Genomic DNA, 20774 nt, shown 5'->3' with positions numbered 1-20774 from the left:
CTGTTACACAGAGAAACCCTGTCTCAAAAAAAATGAATAAATAAAAAAGAAATCTCTAGAAAACATAATTACCTGCCACACAGTTCACAGTCCAGTTGGCAATACTTACAATGAATAAGATTATTAGAAAACAGTATGATAAATGCTATGATGGGACATATAGTAGAGTAGCTGAGTCATTATTTGGCCGTCTGTGTAAGTTATGGCATCCTATGCTTTATTCCTGATATTTGAGAGGATTCGAGTATGTCAGAAGACTTTCCTAAAAATGTAGGGGATAAACTGGGACCTTTAAAGTAGACAAAACTTGAAGATGGACAAGGAAAAGGACATGAACAGTGCCAGTCTTTCCATATAAAGTAGATTTAACTCTCCCCTTCCTTTCCTATCATGAGGCTGATTTCCTGACAGTGGATGAAGCCCTCCATCCAATTATTTCATTCTTGATGAGTGAATTTCTTAAATTTTGTTTTAGAGATGGGTCTTTTGTAGGTCATGATGTACCGTCTGAAGCCCATGATCCTCTTTTGGTAGCCTCATGAGCAGAAGAATAGCCACAGCCAGTTAAAATTCATGTTTTTTTTTTTTGTAGCACTGCAACTTAAACTCCAAACATTAATATACTAGGTAAGAGCTCAGCCACTGAACTATATCCCTAGCCTGGGGCTTAAAAATGATCAAATACCACTATTTCTTGAAACCCAATTATTTCTTGTTAACGACAGACATCTAGCTAATTATCTTAAAATGCTAACGTCATCTAGATGGACAGGGTCCTTAGATTTATTAGAGTGACCTAATTCTCAAATCAATAATAGTTTTGAACATTTGTTCTTCTGTGGAGCATGTTCTCTAAAAGGCAGTCTCTTTCTTCCTTGCTCTGGTAGGAACATTTGTGTAATGAGAGTCTCTCTTCTTTTGAACTCAGAAGGAACATAAGGAACTAGTTTCTGTAGCCGTCTGTCCACCAAAATGAAGAAACAGATTCTGAATGAAGGAGACAAGGGGGACAGAAGATATTGTTTAGGGGGTGAGGCCAATTTCATTGCAACTTGAAACTACATAATGAATGAATTATATTAGAATGTAACATGCTTGCTAGAGTTGGCTGAAGGATTTTAACATTTATCCTATTTGGTAGTGAACACTTTAATATTCAGATATATCACATTTTGATGAAGAGGTCAGCTGAAATCTTATATAGACACACAGGTACATTCTGTGTATATATTTTAATAACTAATGACATAAATACGTACTCAGTCCATTACAGAAAAATATTTGCTCAGTTATATCAGCAGAACATGTGGAACTAACTTTACCAGCCTGACAATTAGTTGTTACAGTTTAAAGAAGTTTTGGAGCCAGCTTTTGTCATAGCCATTAGTAAGTTATGAAAAATGGAGAATGCTTATTTTCTTAGAATTTATGCAAAGAAAGGAAACAATAGCCCTATTGCAATTAGCAGATACAAACAGAACAGAAGTTTTAGTTTAATAACATAATTTGCATGAATGTATGAGAGAGTTTAAAATTTACTACATGTCATATTTAAGAACATAGTGTCCTGAGTCGTAATTCCAACTCCATTTGTGAACCCACAATTAAATTATGACAAAGGGATTGTTCATATGTACAGGAATTTAGCAAAAAGAAACTTGTTAAGAAACCAAATCCAAGTCAACATTTCAAGTGAACAAAGGTGTGCTTCCCAACTGAACCGAGATCAGATGATTCTGCTGCACTGTAAAACATTCCCCTTGCATGGCCAAGGTTCTGGCATGGGTAATCTCCATAATCAATTTTGACTAGATTTAGACAAACCTTTGGGTGTGTCTGTGAGGGTGTTCCTAGATATGTTTAACTGAGTGTGGTAGACCTGCCCTACATGTAAGTAAAATCATTTCATGGACTGTGGCCTTAGACTATAGGTGAAAGACATAAACACAACAAAAAGAAACTCAGTACATCTTTCTGTATGTACTAACTATAGGTGCAATGAAACCAGAAGTCTCAAGCTCCAAGATCATGCTTTCCTTCCAATTATGGACTGTGCCCCCTCAAACCACGAGTCAAAATGAGCATTTTTCTCATTTGTTTTTATTTCGAGACATGGTCTTATGTATTTCAGGCTGGTCTCAAACTCAGCTTGAAGCTAAGACTGGCCTCGTACCTTTTAAAAAACGTGTGTTTGAGTAGGCCTTGGAAAAAATGGAGGGGTAAATATAAGCAAAAGTTATTCTATGAAATTCTCAAAAGAACTAATAAAAAGTTTGTGTGTGTGTGTTTGTGAGTCTCTCTCTCTCTCTCTCTCTCTCTCTCTCTGTAGGCCTATGTGTCTGTGTGTGTGTCCTTGTATGTGTATACCTGTTTGTGTACTTGTATGTGTGGTAGGGTGGGGTGGGTAAGCCAGAGGCACACATTAAATCTTCTGCCCGTAAGTCTTCATCTTATCCCAGTGGTCTTCAACCTTCTTATTGCTGCAACACTTTACTGTAGCTCCTCCTGTGGTGACCCCCAACCACAACATTATTTTCATTGTTACTTCATAACTGTAACTTTGCTACTATTATGAATTGTAATGTAGATATCTGATATGTAGGATATTGGATACGTGACCCCTGTGAAAGGGTCAATCGACCTCCAAGGGGTCTGCAGCTCACTGGTTGAGAACCACTGCCTTATTCCCTGAGGTAAAGTTTCTTTCTGGTCTTTCCACACTTGTTGCTAAGCTGGCTGTGAACAAGCCCCATACAACTACAAGTTCTATACGCAAACCCTACCACCGAGATCAGATGATTCTGCTGCACTGTAAAACATTCTCGACCCTCTTTTCACTTTGCATATTCGGATAGCATCTCATGAAACTGCTTAGTCTGGCCTTGAACTCCCTTGAATTTTCCCTTTTCCTGCCTCAGCCTGCCAAATAGCTAGATTAGCTGGACCACTATGCTTGGCTCATCTTTTTACTGTTCTTCTTTGTTGGTATATTTTAAATGCATCTCTTACAGAGAACATATGGTTGTCTGCCTTTTTTATTAGTTCCTCAGACTTTGCAATTTAATTGGCGTGTTTAGATGATTTACATTTGACGCAACTATCTGTATATGTGGTTGAATTTAAATTAACCATATAACTTCTATTTGTTCCATCTGCTCATTTTTCCATTTTTTCCTTCTTTATCTTCTCTTATTTAGTTGGGAGCTTCATTTTTTTGTTCACTGTTTAGCATTATTTTGCTTTGTTTTAAGACACATTTTCCCCTTGTTGGCTTATTAATTTTATTTCTATTTCTCTTTTTAACTGTTGCTCTGGGTTTTTTTCCAAATTAGTATACAAAGTATTGAGTTTCATTATAACATTTTCTTTTTTCATAAAGCAGAATCAGAGTGCCTAAAAGGAGATTTAATATAGACTTTATACACAAGGCTTAGAGGAGAGGCTCTCCAGCTGAAGCACGGGTATGGGCTTCTTAGAGATTGCTGTATTACAGGACGTTCATAAATGCTTTCTTCTTGATCCCCTTCCCCCTCTCCGCCTGCGCCCGTCCCCTGTATCTATTTTCAACAGTTCCCCTCCCCCCAGTAATGTTCCTCTGCGTTAGGGCACATGTATTCTGTTATTACTTTTTGCTCTCCCCTTTTAAGATCTTCTCCCCTTTTCTGATGCCCTTTCTAGTTTCATGACCTGTACCCAAAAACAATATATAATATTGTCAATATATAATATAAGTCAAGATAGTTTACTTTGAATAGCATTTCATGTATAGTATAGGAGACAAACTATTATCACATTTTAGGTTATTTTTTTCCATTCATTTTAGTTTTGCACATGCTATTTACCCCATAATTTTGGCTTTGCTTTTAAGTCTTTAAGAATTTGATTGTTTTCTAATGAGAAAAATTCTTAGGTCTCTTTCTTCTTTGCTGGAGATTCAAATTTTCACAGGTACTAGCTTTCTTCAGCATTTTTGCTATAAATTCTGAGGGTTTATGTTTGAAAACAATGTCTAGATTGGTAAGTGTGTACATTTTCCTACTTTAGCATTACTTCTGATACATAACTGGTAAATTTTATGTTATTTTAATTTGTGTGTATATTTAGTATATATGTAATGTAAATTAAAAAAATAAATATACAGTTTAAATGAAGAACTTTCGAAACTCATGACCACTTCTGAGATAATGATCATATATTGCCTTATCTATTGACATTGTCCTACAGGTCATTAAAGTTCTGCTTATTTTTTGGTTGTTTTTCTTTTTGCACATCAATTTGTATCTTTTTCTAGTGCCAAGTACATAAATTCAACAGTCTTTTCTGGAGAATTTTTTAATACACTACTATGATTATCCAGTAAATATTTCATGGCAAATACTGTATTTTTCAGCTCTAAAAGTTCTATTCATATTTTTATCTATTATATTTCTTTTATTATGTACATTTTTCTTTAAATTCCTTGATATAATTATCATACATTACAAAACCTTTTCATGAGAATTTTGTCTGTTATTTCCATGTCTGATTTTTTTTTCTACTAACTTGTCATCTAGTTATGACTTACATTTTCCTGGTTTCCTTATTATTTTTTTCTCCTCCATACCCTCCTCTCAGTGCTTCCTGCCTCTTCTCTCCTGGACCCACTGCTTCGTTTCTCTGTTTCCATTCCAAAGGGCAGGCCTCCCACTGATATCAACTGAATATGGCATAACAAAATGCAATAAGACTAGGCATAAACCCTTATATCAAGGCCGGACAAGGCAACCTAGTAGGAGGAAAAGAGACCCATAAACAGGCAAAAGAGTCAAAGACACCCCAATTCCCACTGTTTAAAGTTAAACAAAAGCCCCAAGCTAAAGAATCACAATGTATATGGAGAGGACCTAGCACAAACTCATGCAGGCTCCTTGGTTGTCACTTCAGTCTCTGTGGGCCTCTGTGATCCCTACCTAGTTGATTATGTGGGTCATGGTCTCCTGGTGTTCTCAATCCCTCTGGATCCTATAATACTTCCTCCCCCTCTTCTGTTGGATTTTCCAAGTTCTGTCTAATGTTTGATTAACTCCCATTAATTTTTCTGAACTTATGAATGAACATCATTTCTCCAGTTTTTGAGCATTTATGTTTTATTGTTTTCTTCTTTAAACTAGGATTTCTTTTGCTGATCAATTATTTGACCTGTGTTCAAGCTTGAACACTATATAGTTGTTGGTTTTCATTTTTTTCTTTTTTATTTTTTTTTTAGCTTACTTGCTTTAAATTAATAAGCAAGAACTCTATATGTTTATGACATATGGTGTAATGTTTAATATTCATATAATAGGTATTGTCAATTCGGGGTAATTTACTGATAAGATAATAATTTCACAAAGTTATTTTTGTCTTCTTATGATTTATGATTGAAGCATTTGAGTTTTAAGCGTTTAATTTTAAGACCACATATATTTTACTAGTTGGACTTGACAGGACTCTCCTTTAATCCCAGCACATCAAAGGCAGAGGCAGGTGGATCTCTGAGTTCAAGGTCAATACAAAGCCAGTTCCAGGATATCCAGAGGTACACAAAGAAACCCTGTCTTAGAAAAAAAAAAAAGAAGTGATTTATCTTAGAAATGAATGTTTTGGAATATTCCTTTACACTGTATGAAGATATGTCACTGGGATTGGTTTAATAAAAAGTTAAAGGCCAATAGCTAAGTAGGAATTTTGGAACAGAGAGAATGCTGGGAAGAAGAAGGGCAGAGAAGCCAGACAGATGTTGAACAAGTCAGACACATAAAATAAGCTAGAGGTCAAATCCACAAGTTAAATCATAGATTAATTTTAAAATGAGTTAATTTAAGTCATATAAGCTAATTAGGAACAAACTGAAGCTATCAGCTGAGCTTTCATAATTAATAATAAATCTCTGTATCATTATTGGGGAGCCAATAGTCCTGATGAAAAATCTGCTTACAAATGAAGTCACCTTCCTAAAGTCAGACAACCAGAAAATATAGATCCAATATTGAATGTTGGGTATCTCTTTAGAGCCTGTGTCCCTACTTAATATGTTCCTTATAGAGAAAGCTACTAACAAACTTGATAACATAGGTACCACTAGTTTAATCTCCAGTGGTTAGAGACATCTTGCTGGTCATTATGTATGAATTCTAGCCCTAGTGAATGGCTAGAATTCAAAGAGGCAAAGAAAAAATCAAAGAAATTTCTATTCAGGAAGTTTCCAAATGTACAGCTGTAGACACAACAATGTTGACGATGGGATTGTTTCAATAACAGCGAATCATACAGCAGAGCCAGGCTGGGTAAGATGGAAATAAGGCAGAAAAGTAGCAATGAAGGCCAATTGTTTCACTCCCCAACAAAGAAAACCAGGACAAAACTGGTTTCTAGAGGCATCATTCTACATCACAATATACCTGAATCCACCTAGTGGCTTCACAACGTTTTACCACCCAAAGCTGAGCAAAGCACAGCTACCCATTATATTACCTGTACTGCAATCACATTAAAGAACTAATGGGAAACACATAATGTACCATTTCTAGTCCAGCCTTTTGTGAAGCAATAAATTGCTTTGAAACTACAGTACTTATGCAAATGTGATATCTGATAGTAATATCACATTTGCATACCATCTGTTAGGGTTTCAGAGCTGAGCTCAGAAATCTTTCCACTCTAAGATTCTAGATAACATCTTGCAATAGCTATCAGGTAATATATCAACAGGCTTGAAATGTCTTAGGATCCATCCTGCGGACATTAAGCCAAAAACCATATGGATATGATGATTAAATAACAGTTTTAAAAATAGGCTTGCAATTAATTAATGCAGTCCAGTGATTGGATTTTATACACAAATTCTATTCAGCCTTGTGCTGAATATGCACCTTCATAGCCCAGGAATTCCCTCTGGCTGTCCCTGTATACTCAGAGCCTAGCAAGAGGGAAACGTAGACTCATTCATTTAACCAATAATAAACACATGCTGAGCCTCTATTATTTGCTAGACACACCTTTAGGAGATAATGTAGCTATGGACAAAGCCAAAAAAAAAATCTTTGTTTCCACATATTCCAGTGAGGAGAATATAGAAACAAACTGATCTAATATAGAATGCATGGCAATGACAGTAAATCAATTAAAATTATAACAAAACCGATAGTGGCATTATTATCATTGTACAAAGCATAGGAATTCTTTCTGAAGGTAGGACTTCTAAGCAGAGACTTGAAAGTAGGGTAGAAGTGAACATTGTATGAGTCAGGGAGATGGTACCCCAGGCAACAGGAAAATAAGTACAATGCATGCAAAGTAGAAGTTTGCTTGGCATAATTAAAAAAAAACAAAACGAGCAGGGCAGACAGTGTGTCTGGAGCATAATGAGAACGGGGAAAGGAGAAAGGTGGTAGGAGATAAAGTCAATAAGACAGGCAACTTGCCTAGCTGAACAGACCCAGTGGCACTTATCTTTTCCTGGGGGTGAGTGTAGGAGAGGAGTAAAGGACTTGAACAGTGGAATAAAATGTCAGTGCTTAGGAGGAAGATGCCTTTAAAAGTTTCTCACAACAAACTGCTCTGTGTGGCTGGATCAGAATCACTGCTTAGTAGAATTCCTGTGTCTACCCTGAGCATAGATTTTTGGACAGAGAACAAATGTGAAAGCAGGAACACAGTGATGTTCAGAAGACACTGCAGAAATCCAGGCAATGGTAGAGGAGAGCTTGGGTCAGCTTGGTTTCAGAATGGGAGGTATGAGTGAGGCCAGAGGCCAGGCAACACTTTGGCTGTAGTTGCAAAGAGTGTGAAGTATCTATCATTTTGACCTCTTGGTCTTCCTTTCTACACAGTTGGACCAACTGATAACTTCTTCCCTGACTCCACAGGCACTGAGAATCACTCACAAAAATTAAGGGTATTTTGACAGTCTTGGTTAAATATTTCAGTTATCTTAACATAAAAATCCTGCTCTCATAGACTCTAAAGTGAGTAAAAGCTCTATGACCAACAATCTGCCTGGTTTGTACAGCTACCCACTTCCTCCAGCTCTGAATCCATTTTCCTGGACACACTCTTCACAGAGTCTCATTTTCACAGTGGTGATTTGCCTCTCGCTCTAGCCCCATGCACTTTTTCAAGCAGTTTATCACCATAACTATAGATGGTGGCGATTGCAATGATGCAACTTCTAAGAAAATAAAATTTGCTCACACCCCCACTCTTGAGGGTGTCGGCAAGGCTCTAAACCTAAGTCTGTGAGAACACAAAGACTATGATATGGTATATACTGAACCACAGGTCTCCATTCATGATTTAAGCTCTCCAGGAGCTGAGAAAGTGCCAACAAATACCTTAACCTGATTATCTCCTCAAATCCTTTTGCCCTATCTGTCCTTCTACATCTATGCTTTTCTCATACTTCAGATGCCCTCAACATTAGGCCGGCTCTGTTGTCATAGGATGCCTACTTTGCTGTGGTTTCACACATGTGGCTGTTTCTGTTTTCTGGGTGCTTCCCATTTGAGGAGAGGTGCACCTGACAACCTCCATAAACTATAAACAGAGATTGCACTTTAGTTTCCCGGCTGCCCAGACAAGAATAATCACACAGAAACCATATTGATTACAACACCATTTGGCCAATGTCTCAGGAAGATTCCTAGCTAGCTCTTCCATCTTAAATTAACACATTTCTATTAATCTATACATAGTCACAAAGCTGTGGCTTACAGGTAATTATCAGCATCTTTCTCCTTCAGAAGCTACATGGTTGCTGCTTGACTTCACCTACTCTCTCTCTGTTTGGATTTCTCCCACCTGGCTTTTCTCTGCTAAGCCATTGGCTGAAAGAATTTCATTCATCGACCAATAAAAGCAGCACATACACAGAAGACCATCCCACATCAAAAAGCCATCTTTTGTTCTTCCTTAAAAGCTTGAGCGATTCTCAGCTGACTGCTCTAATTCCCTGTAGTTATCTATCTAGGGCTTTCACCTTTGAGAAGTAAAAAGCAAGCGAGCAAGAAAACAAATAAACAAAACACTTAAAAATGATAGTCCTTCTTCTTTCTCCATTTTATCCCATGTTTAACCAAAGTTTCGAAAGGCCTTCATAAACAAAACCCTATCAACACCTGCTTCCAGAATTCTGGAAAACAGAAGCAGCTCTTTTCCTCCAAGTCCCACACTTTGATTCTTACAGTGTGATCACACACACACACACACACACAACTATTCAATGTCTGTGCACATACATCTTCATATATTAGCCATGTCTTACAGGCAATTTCCTGGTTTGCAGCTGATAATGTGTATTTTAAGACAGACCTCTCTGCAGGCTTATACATGCTTGGAATTGAAGAATGATTTTGGGTGGTTCCAGAACTGACTGAGTGCATGAGCATATGGAATGGTGAAGCGTACAAAATGAGTCTCATCAAGTGATTTATTACAGACCACTCTAATGACAAATTCAAAATTGTTAACATAAAGTTTATGACCAAAGTGATTAGTGTAGACTCGGAAGAGTTCATTGAGATATACAGACTTGAATTTGCATGAGTGTTTGTTTGAGGGGCTATGTTGATCTAGTTGATTTTTGTGGGGATTCTTTACAAGAAAATGATTGTAAAAAAAATAGGAAAGGATTTTGTTTGTTGGTGTCATGCTGATTTGGAGCATTAAAATTATGATTTATAAGTGGTTTCTCAAAGCTCTGAGCTTACTGCTAATGGCTGTAAACAGAGAGAAATTAATTAATTTTCTGTATAAAAAAGATGGAAGGATCACTGTGACATCTGCTATAAAAACTATCTTTACTTATTAAAAATAATGGTAGATTTCCTTTTTACTGTTTTCCACTTCCTACTAAAAGCAATTGTCTATACATAATAGCCCAATTTACCTGTGTGTCACAGGGCACTTAGGTGCCCCTCTCCATGGATGAGCTGGGGTTGCTTTTCAAAAGACCCTGCTGGAGTTAACAGGAGTACATTTGGCTGGGTTAGGGGAACTGGACAGTTTTGGTCTCCTCTTTGTAGTCAAGGAAACTGAGCATATTGGGGAAGCATTTTCCCTTTGCAGCTCATCCATGAAAATAATCTCTAAGCAAGCTCTTGGCAAGCCCAAGTCTGTGATCGGGCCAACTGTAATCACTTAGTCTCCGATTGAGTTTCATCTCTCACCTCAAGATTTGTTTTCGTCAGAATCCCAGGGGCTCTCTGGAAACTCTGGAGGATCGTTTTTACCTATATAGCTACTCTGTTATAACACACTTTGGGGGTGATTTCTCTTTCCCTCCCACTTCCATCCCCAAGCCAGTAGTTGACATGGATTTAAATTCCTCCACTAATGGCTGGAACAGAATGAAGCTGGGAAGAAGTAACTTAGAGCTGCAAGTACATTTATAGGAATCATAGAAGGATAGTAGGCCATTAATGGATTTTCCAGTTGTTGCGGGAGGTCCTTCCGCTCCTCCAGCCTATAGCCGCTGAGATACCAGCCCATTGGGGCGTGGTCTCTCTCTCCCTTTAAAAAAGCGGCCACTTCCTTCTCTCGCTCTCTTCACTTCCTGCTCGGCTGGCGACTAGACTCCCTTCCTGGTTGTACAGAGGGCTGACGGTGATCTGTAAGTTTTTTCCCCTTTAAATAAATACTACCCTATTAATCATAATTCCAAACTGCTGTGGCATTGTTTGTGACTTACGCCTTCATCCAGTGGTAGATTAGCATGATGTCTTCTTAACAGTTTTGAGAATCAGGTAGTTGTGATAAAGTCCAATTCGGACTAGAGACTGACTGTAAAATTGAAGCAGAACAACACTCATAGTGCTCAGCACTGTAACAGTGGCAGTAATGAGAGTGATTTTATCTCTGAGTTATGCCAATAGGGACAGCCTTGGGAAGACTTTCCGCCCTGAGCACCTACCTGGGTCATAAGCACAACACTCAAGTTTCTTAAGTTTCACACAGACTACAGAAAGAGACAAAAATGCTCTGTGTTCAAACTATATGAAGCATAAGGCAGGGAGCTGGAGAGAGTCTAAGGGAAAAATTATGAGGAAAGGATGGGAATGATGGCTGTAGTTTAGACTATATCTAATGCATTTTATACTGTACAGTGGATGCCTGACACATGATTGTCTTTTTTATTGATTTTATTGAACTCTGCAATTTTCTCTGCTTCCCTTCTTTCCCCTCTCTTCCCCTTAAGCCCTCTCCCATGGTCCCCACGCTCCCAATTTACTCAAGAGATCTTGTCTTTTTCTACTTCCCATGTAGATTAGATGCATGTATGTCTCTCTTAGGGTCCTCATTGTTGCCTAGCTTCTCTGGGATTGTGTTTTGTGAGTTGGTTTTCTTTGCTTTGTGTTTAAAAACCACTTATGTGTGAGTATATGTGATAATTGTCTTTCTGGGTCTGGGTTACCTCACTCAATGTGATGTTTTCTAGCTCTATCCATTTGCCTGCAAATTTCAAGATGTTGTTATTTTTTTCTTCTGTGTAGTACTCCATGTGTAAATGTACCACATTTTCCTTATCCATCCTTCAATCAAGGGGCATCTAGGTTGTTTCCAGGTTCTGGCTGTGACAAACAATACTTCTATGAACATAGCTGAGCATATGTCCTTGTGGCACAATTGAGCATCCTTTGGATATATACCCAAAAGTGGTATTGCTGGGTCTTGAGGAAGGTTGTTTCCTATTTTTCTGAGAAATCACCACACTGACATCCAAAGGGCCTGTACCAGCTTGCAATCCCACCAGCAATGCAGGAGTGTTCCCTTTACCCCACAACCTCTCCAGCATAAGTTGTCATCTGTGTTTTTGATCTTGGCCATTCTTACAGGTGTAAGATGGAATCTCAGAGTGGTTTTGCTTTGCACTTCTCTGATGACTAAGGATGTGAGCATTTCCTTAAGTGTCTTTCAGTCATTTTAGATTCCTCTGTTGAGAGTTCTCTGTTTATGACTGTATGCCACCTTTTTATTGGATTATTTGATCTTTTGATGACCAATTTCTTGAGTTCTTTATATATTTTGGAGATTAGACCTCTGTCTGATGTGGGGTTAGTGAAGATCTTTTCCCATTCTGTGGGCTGCCATTTTGTTTTGTTGACCATGTCCCTTGTTATACAGAAGTTTTAAAGTTTCAGGAGGTCCCATTTATTAATTGTTTCTCTCAGTGTCTGTGCTACTGGGGTTATATTTAGGAAAAGATTTCCTGTGGGAATGCTTTCAAGTGTTCTTCCTACTTTCTCTTCTATGAGGTTCAGTGTGGCTGGCTTTATGTTGAGGTCTTTGATCCATTTGGACTTGAGTTTTGTGCAATACATGGTAGTTCTGTAAGTATTCTTTATACAGAGTAAAAGCATGTTCTAGGACTTTATGGGTAGATGACAGGAAAATGTAGGATGTAAATTGGTACTTAGAGTAGGAAGAGTAATGACAGGGAGACATTCTGGTATGCACAATACCTTTTCATGCCCAAAGCATTCAGGGCCTCCTTTGAGCTTCCTTGCTGGAGATGGCAAAACATAGCCCCCCTCCACATGCAGTTCCTGAGATGCAAGAAGTAATTCCTTCCAGGCAACTCAGTGGCAGCTAAATGAGCATGTTACTGGAGGGTGAAGGAGAAAACAAGTACGTGCCCCAAGAACCATTTCTATGGTATCTGCATATGCATTTGGCAGTGTTACAGATGATTCTGGTTAATGGCAGTTCTACTAGTGTACTTGTTCTTCATGTTCTTTTTCTCCTTCCACACCAGTGGCTTCTGAAAATATGGATATGCTGTATGATAATATGAGTCTTCCTGATCCGGTAGAGCAAGCAGGCATTGAAGTTGTAAAGCAGGTTATGGGGAAAAAAAAAAACCTGACCGATGAATGAATTGGGGAAATTTGGGAAAAGTGCAGAAATTGTTCTTTGCCTGATTACAAACCTTGGCAAAGAAACAGAAAAGAACTTGGCTATGATGAATAAAATTTCTGAAGAACATAAGGCTTTTAGGGCTGACTGCCTATGGCCTTATAAATCAAAATTGGAATTGTGAGGAACAACAACGGGAAGGGTACGACAATGGAGTAAAGCCCACTGAACTATGCTTCTGTAACTGCAAGTAGTTAGCCCCTGAATTGAAAGCCTCAGAAGTTGTTTTATGATTAAGAATTTAGAATATAGTGGATGGCATGGGGCTTGGGAACTGGGAATATGTCATAATTAATGATGATGTTCTGATTTCAAAGAATCTTTGTACTTCTTGTGAACTGCTTTGCCCACGTTATGATTAGCCTGTGACAAGAAAATAAGAATCATTTTCCTTGTGTAAAATTTATAATAAAAGACTGAAGTTTGAAGCTCAGGGTAGAAGAAGAAATGAAGAACTTGCCCTGCACCTGATAGTCTGTCAGCTTGCATCAGAACCCTGTGTTCGTGTACTCATTTCGCCTTCCAGATAACCCCGATTAGAGACCGTCTTCTCTGCTGAGGTTGGTCCCTGACATTTCCCCACTTTGAATGTTCCAGAAAATATCCAATTCTCAGGCCTCATCCATTTCTCCCTTCATTCTTCAGAATACAATTCTTCAGAAATACAGTTGCTCAAGTGATGATTATCAATGACTTAATCTGTTCCTTTTGTTTCTCAAAGGTCCTGAACTTTTCTCCTGCAATGTTTCCTAGGGCTCTGTCATCTATTCTAATGTCAAAGTTATGTCTGTATGTATGAGAATTTTTTGCTTAAGATTGAAATAATGGAATTCAAGCAACCATATTTCTTTTCTCTACAAAATGCCAAATCACAACATTTGCCTGCCTGTTGGTTGGTTCTCTTGTTAGAATTACAAGTTTTAAAAATGTCCTAGAGATCATAATGTAATCAAACATTTCATCTTCATTTTTAGAGGAAGAACTCAAGCTAAAAGCCTCCAAAATGGTATTTACCCGATTCACATATCAGTTGTAGCAGAGCTGTCGTCAGTACTTACATCCCCCCTCTCCCTTTCTTCTTCTTGTTCCATTTAATTAATGTCACTATAACAGTTATTTCATTTTTCATTAGCTTACACTATTGCCCTAATTTATTTCTCACCTCTGCCCCTGGGATATAACTATCAAATTCATCCACTCAAAGATAATTTGATGTTATTTATCAGCACTTGGGTGTGAAAATATTAATTCCAAAGTTTGGCTACTATGGATGTGGCTGATAATTTGGGGTCCTTCACTTGTCAAGAAGGAATTAGAATGTGATTCTTTGGTGACAGTGGGTCTAGGGAACAACGTTCCACATACCTCAATTCAAGTTTGCACCACGAAATGTGGTCTGTAACCTATGATAGACAAATAACTTCCCAATGTTTCATTCTCCCACATATAAAATGAATACAATGACAATGAAGTTCTACAGGATAATCATGTGAATTAAATATAAAAATTTTATGTAAGAATATCAAGGGATAGAGATTTTTTTTCATTTGGTTGATGAGATTTAGTTGCCATGAGCTGACAAAAATTTTAATGTACATGAAGAGAGCTTGAATTGATGCTATGATGAAATGAGACTCTTGGGAATGTATTTTGCACTTAAGAGGAATGCAAGTAATTGGAAAACAGAGGGCATATTGAGGTATTAACATCCTAAAATGGCCTCTAAAATTCTTACTTCCTTGTATAGAATCCCTCCTATTTCCATTTGGACAGAAATATAACATCTAGGATTAGATTATGTCATATGGTAATGACAAGGTGAGTGTAGATATTATCAGTGTGACTTTGAATCGAATGAAAGAAAGAATGTTCTAGGTGGGTTTAATCTAGTCAAATGAGCCTTTTCAAGGAGACTCTATAGACATCAGAATTATAAGTCTGTCTCCTGATAATCTTAAAAAAGCAGGTTCCAAGGAAATGAATTCTGGCAACAACCACATGAACTTGAATGACTCCAAGCCTCAGAGGAGACCTCAGTCCTGGTGATTTCCTGATTATCGCCTATCAGACCCTGATAAAAGGACTCATCTAAGGATCCCTAAACTCACAACATGCAGAGCTGAGAGAAATTGTTTGGTCATTATTTGAAAGGCATTAGGTTTGTGATAATTCATGTAGTCAATAACTGACCTCTATCTCTTATTTGGATATTGAATCTATAGTTTTTAATTTTATACTTATTGGTTATGGCTTTTATGAATTTATTTATTCTTATTTCCCATATTTACAACCAGACATTGCCTCTTCTAACTTCCTCCTTTTCTCTGGTATCTTAAGTACTAAATCGTTTACCTAGAGGCTACACCATCCCACAAGAAGTCCTGCCCCATTAGGAATAGCAATTTAAGCGATTTAAAGCCTATCGTTTAACCTTCTTGTTTCCTGCTCTGGGTGGCTACACTAGGTAAGTCCTGAAAATCCCTCTGGTTTCTCTTGTAGCATTCTGTGAGTGTCGCATGCCTTGGAGACAAGCTATCCTCCTCCACTCTGTGACTTTTCCTTCTGCAATTCCGTAATGGGCCTCTCATGGAGAAGTGACACTTCCAAGGGTTGCTTCCTATCATTACAGAATCTACTGCTTGGTATCTTACAATATATAAATAATCTTCCAGATTGGCCTTATGTTTATGTTGCAGAAGCACAGGAATACTCTGCTTGACCCCAAGTCTATGGGGAAAATCAGAGGCACAGCTATGAGTATGCCAAGCCAGTGCTTCTTAGGGACGTCAGGCTATGGGCCTAAGCCAGTGCTTCTTAGGGACGTCAGGCTATGGGCCTAAGCTAGTGATTGCAGGATGTGCCAACTAATAGCACGATTTAGGCAACACCATAGCCTTTAGAGGATGTCACTTTTTTTTTTACAGCAAACATCATTTATTCCAGGAACAGCAGCATTCAGTGAGAAAACAACAACAATAAAAACATGTCTTATTTATAGGGAGGCCACTCTGACCCTCCCCCATTCAAATTCAGTGCCTTAGAAACTCCAATTCTATACTGGTAATATCAAAACACAGGACTTTTGGGACTAGGAAGATGGCAATAATCCTCATCTTATCCCAATATTCTTATTTAATGGGCGACTTTCAACGAATGGCTCCCTCACACTCTTAGGACTTCTCTTCCAGATCTTGTTCACTCCTAAGGCTGAAGAAGGCTGGCCAAGGGCTGGAGATTTTTGTCTGCATTCACAGACCTATCTGGGTTGTGTGGCTATCACTAATAAGAGCAGACATAGCTCCCCAAACAAGCACATTACAGTGAATAAAAAAGGTGAGCCATGCTGTGATGGAGGAAGGTCATTGGTTAATTAAATAAAGAAGCTGCTTGCCCTGATAGGTTAAAACATAGGTGGGAGGAGTAAACAGAACAGAATGCTGGGTGGAAGAGGAAGTGAGGTCAGACTAGTCAGCTCTCCTCTCGGGGGCAGAGGTCTCAGAGAGACACGAGATGCTCCACTCTTGCGGGCAGAGGCGAGAGCTCTGCTCTCTGAAGCACACGCAATGAAGCTCCGACCCAGGATGGACGTAGGCTAGAATCTCCCTGGTAAGCCACCTTGTGGGCTACAGCAGATTATTAGAGATGGGCTAGTCCAGGTGCGAGAGTTAGCCTAGAAGAGGCTAGATAGAAATGGCCAAGCAGTGATTAAATGAATACAGTGTCTGTGTAATTATTTTGGTGCATAAGCTAGCCATGCAGGTGGCCAGGGTTCTGGGGACGCAGCCCCGCTGCTCATAACACAACATTGCTGAGGTTAATTAGCTTCTTCAAGTGGCAGAGCCAGGCCACTCTGACGGCAAACTCCATCTGCTCAAGGGTGCCTATTCCTTTGAATATCAGAAAGCAGTGGTTCACAAATTTGAAGACGTGATTTTGACTACCATTCATATTCTCTGCATATTTTATGACACTGTCAATCTCAATTTTCCCATTACTAAAAACAGGAGAAGTTAGGGTGAATGCCCTGTGCCTTCAATGGCAATAAAATGTTGGGGTTTTTTTGTTTATATTAAGGCTTCAAATTTATGTGCCTATGTGAGAATAGAGTGATTTGTTATTGTAAATGTTTAGGGAGCAAAGGCCACTTAATTGATGGAATACTATAACAAGACAGTGGAAACTGATATTTTATGTTTGGCTATGATAGATCATCTCTTGTTTAACCAATATTTATTTTCTTAGTGTCTGTTCTTTCCAAATAATAGATTAGGTTATAGAAAATTCAGAGAAATGTATGATAAATATCACCTGCCATTTGGGAACTCATTAATAATTAGGGTTGTAGAAAACAGCAGTATATCTATACTGCAAGTCAGGAATCTATAGAAACTACAGGGCAAGTAGGTTGACCAAGAGTCAATGGCCTGGCTTGAGAGTCTAGAGTTCTGTGCTTTAGACATGACCATGAGTCATCTATTCACTGCATGACTATTAAAGGACATTTCCAGGTTGCGTCAGGGGTGGGATTACTCTCCCGGCATGAGTTTTAGACTAGACCAGTCATTGATTGGCCACTCTCAATCTCTAGGCCACTCTTACCCCCAGCATATCCCATAGGTAGGAAAGACTATAGGCAAAAGGTTATGTGGCTGGATTCGTTTCCTACTCCCTCCACTTGAAGTCTTGCCTGGTCACCGGAGATGGCCAGTTCAGGTTGTATATCTGATATTGCCAGGAGTCTTAGCTGGGGTCATCCATGTAGATTCTTAGGTTTTTACCTGACCCTGAAATGCCCCGCTTTCCAGCAGTCTCTTTCAGTATTCTCTCCATTCATCCCCCAGCCCTGATCATTCATGTTCCCACCCCTCGTCTACCAAGGAGATCTATTTCCCCTTCGCAGGGAAATCCATGAATTCTGTTTTGGGCCCTCCTTGTTACCTAGCCTCTCTCATGCTGTGGATTGTAGCATGGCTCTCCTTTACTTTACAACTAAAACCTACTTCTGAGTGAGTACATACCATGTTTGTCTTTCTGAATCTGGGTTCCCTCACTTAGGATGATCTTTTCAAGTTCCATCCACTTGCCTTCAAATCTCCTTATATTTTTTGGTAATGAGCCTAGCCTTTAATGACAGAGCCATGTCTCCAGCCCTGTCTTCAAATTTCCTGATGTCATTGTTTTGCACAGCTTAGTAATACTCCACTGTGTAAATGTACCACATTTTTCTTTATCGAGTCCTCAGTTGAGAGGTATCCAACCTGTTTCCAGATTCTGGTCCGTATAAATAAAGCTGCTATGAATATAATCAAGTGTCCTTATGGCATAATTAAACATTCTCTGTGTATATGCCTAAGAGTGGTATAGCTGGGTCTTGTGGTAGATTAATTTTCAGTTTTCTGAGGAAACGCCACACTGATTTCCAAAGTGACTGCACAAGTTTGCACTCCTACCAACAATGGAGGAGTGGCCCTCTTATGCCACATCTTCTCCAGCATAAGTTGCCACTTGTTTTTCTGAACTTAGTCATTCTGACCGGTGAAAGATGGTATCTCAGAGTAATTTTGATTTGCATTTCCCCGATAATTAAGGATGTTGAACATCTCCTTAAGTGTTTCTTGACCATTTGAGAGTCTTGTTTTGAGAATTCTGTTTGGATCTGTACCTAAGTTTTAGTTGGATTATTTGATTTGTTGAGGTCTAGTTCCTTGAGTTCTTTATGTATTTTGGAAATCAGTGCTCTGTCAGATGTGGAGTTAGTGAATATCTTTCCCCAACCTGTAAGCTGTTGTTTTTTTATATTCTTTGCCTTAATGGAATGTTTCAGTTTCAGGAGGTTCCACTGATTAAGTGGTTATCTTAGTGTCTTCATTATTGGTGTCCTGTTCAAGAAGTTGTCTCCTATGCCAATGTGCTCCAGGCTGTTTCCCACATTTTCTTCTATCATCAGGTTTAGTGTAAATGAAACTATGTTGGACTTGAGTCTTGTGCAGGGTGATAGATATGTATCTATTTGCATTCTTCTACATGCTGATATTCAGTTAGACCAGAACCATTTGTTGAAGATGCTTTCTTTTCTTCATTGTATAATTTTGGCTTCTCTGTTGCAAACCAAGTGTCCATAGGTATGTGGATTTAAGCTGAGTCTTCTATTTGATTTTATTGATCCGTCTTCCTATTTTTATGCCAGTACCATGAAGGTTTATTACTATAGCTATATAGTGGAGCTTGAAACCAGGAATGGCGATACCCCTGGAAGTTCTTTTATTGTATAGGATTGTTTTAGCTGTCTTGGTTCTTTGTTTTGTTTTATTTTTGCATATGAAGTTGAATATTGTTCTTTTAAGGTCAGTAAAAAATTGTGTTGAGATTTTAATGAGGATTTCATTGAATCTGTAGATTGTCTTTGGTAAGATATTTTCACTATATTAATCCTACAAATATATGAGTATGGAGATCTTTCCATCTGATATCTCCTCTAATTTCTTTCTTCAAAGAGTTGAAGTTCTTTCCATACAGGTCTTTCACTTGTTTGGTTATAGTTATAGTAGCACAGTAGTCTGAAACCCATGCCAAGAGAATAAGTCCACCCTGACACTGCCTGAAGCACTAGGTCCCACAGGCTGGTTGATCCAGAGACCTAGGAAAGAACCAAGACTGAAGGGGGAACTATCAGTGTAATGATACCTAACAATATTCTGCTATACTCATAGATTGGTGCCTAGTCCAATTATAACCAGAGGGGTTTCATCTAGCAACTGATGGAAACAGATGCAGACCCACAGCCAAATTTTGGGTGAAGCTGGGGGAATCCTGCAGAAGAAGAGGAGAAAGGATTGTAGGACCCAGCAGTATTAAGGACACTGCAAGAAAACTCACAGAATCAACTAACCTGGGCTTGTAGGCACTACAAAGAGACTGTGCCGACAACTATTATGCCTGCATGTGACTGGCCTAGGCCCTCTACATATATGTTACAGTTGTATAGCTTGATCTTCTTGTGGTACTCCTAACAGTGGGGGCAGGAGCTAACTCTAACTCCCTTACTGGCTCTTGGAACCCTACACCTCAAATTGGGTTGCCTTGGCCAGCCTTAATGCATGTGGAGGTACTTAGACTTATTGCAAATTAATAGGCCATGTTTTATTGATATTCATGGGAGAACTGCCCTTTCATAAACAGAAATGAAGGAGGAGTGAATTGGGGGGTGGGAACGGGGTAGAGGAACTGGGAAAAGAAGAGGTAGGAGAAAGCGTGGCCGTGATGTAATATATGTATTTATATTTCTTACAAGGCTATATTTCTATCATAGCTGATCTAATCTAGATAATATTTTAGGTGATTTTCAACGTTATCATTGTGGGTTTTTTAAAGTAAGCATTATGCATCAAATCACAGCTTTAATTTGAGCTACTGTAAAACAGCATTATAGAGTAGGTGACTTATAAAATGACAGGAATGTATTTCACAAGTTTAGGGGGCTAGAAGTCTGAGTATAAGGAGCCAGTTGATCAAGTTCTGTTGTGGGTCCTTATCCAGATAACAGACAGATAACTGAAAATTGTTACCCTACATTGTGGAAAAAGATCAAACTTACATTACTCCCATGACCCCCATTAAAATAGCATCATTTGGGACTAGGATTTGCATTACAGTTTTCATTGCTATGAACAGATATAAAGACCATGGCAACTCTTTTAAAGAAAACATTTAGTAGAGGGAGCTTGCTTACAGTTTTAGAGGTTTATCATAGAGGAGCATGGCTGTATGCAGGCAAATGTGGTGTTGGCACTGAGAGTCCTACATCTGGCAGGCAACAAGAAGTTGATGGAGACACTGGGGAGTAT

This window comes from Microtus ochrogaster, chromosome X (genome assembly GCF_000317375.1).
Source record: "Microtus ochrogaster isolate Prairie Vole_2 chromosome X, MicOch1.0, whole genome shotgun sequence".
In the NCBI taxonomy this organism is placed as follows: domain Eukaryota; kingdom Metazoa; phylum Chordata; class Mammalia; order Rodentia; family Cricetidae; genus Microtus; species Microtus ochrogaster.
The sequence above is the reverse complement of the archived record's forward strand: the minus strand, read 5'-3'. Positions refer to the sequence as shown.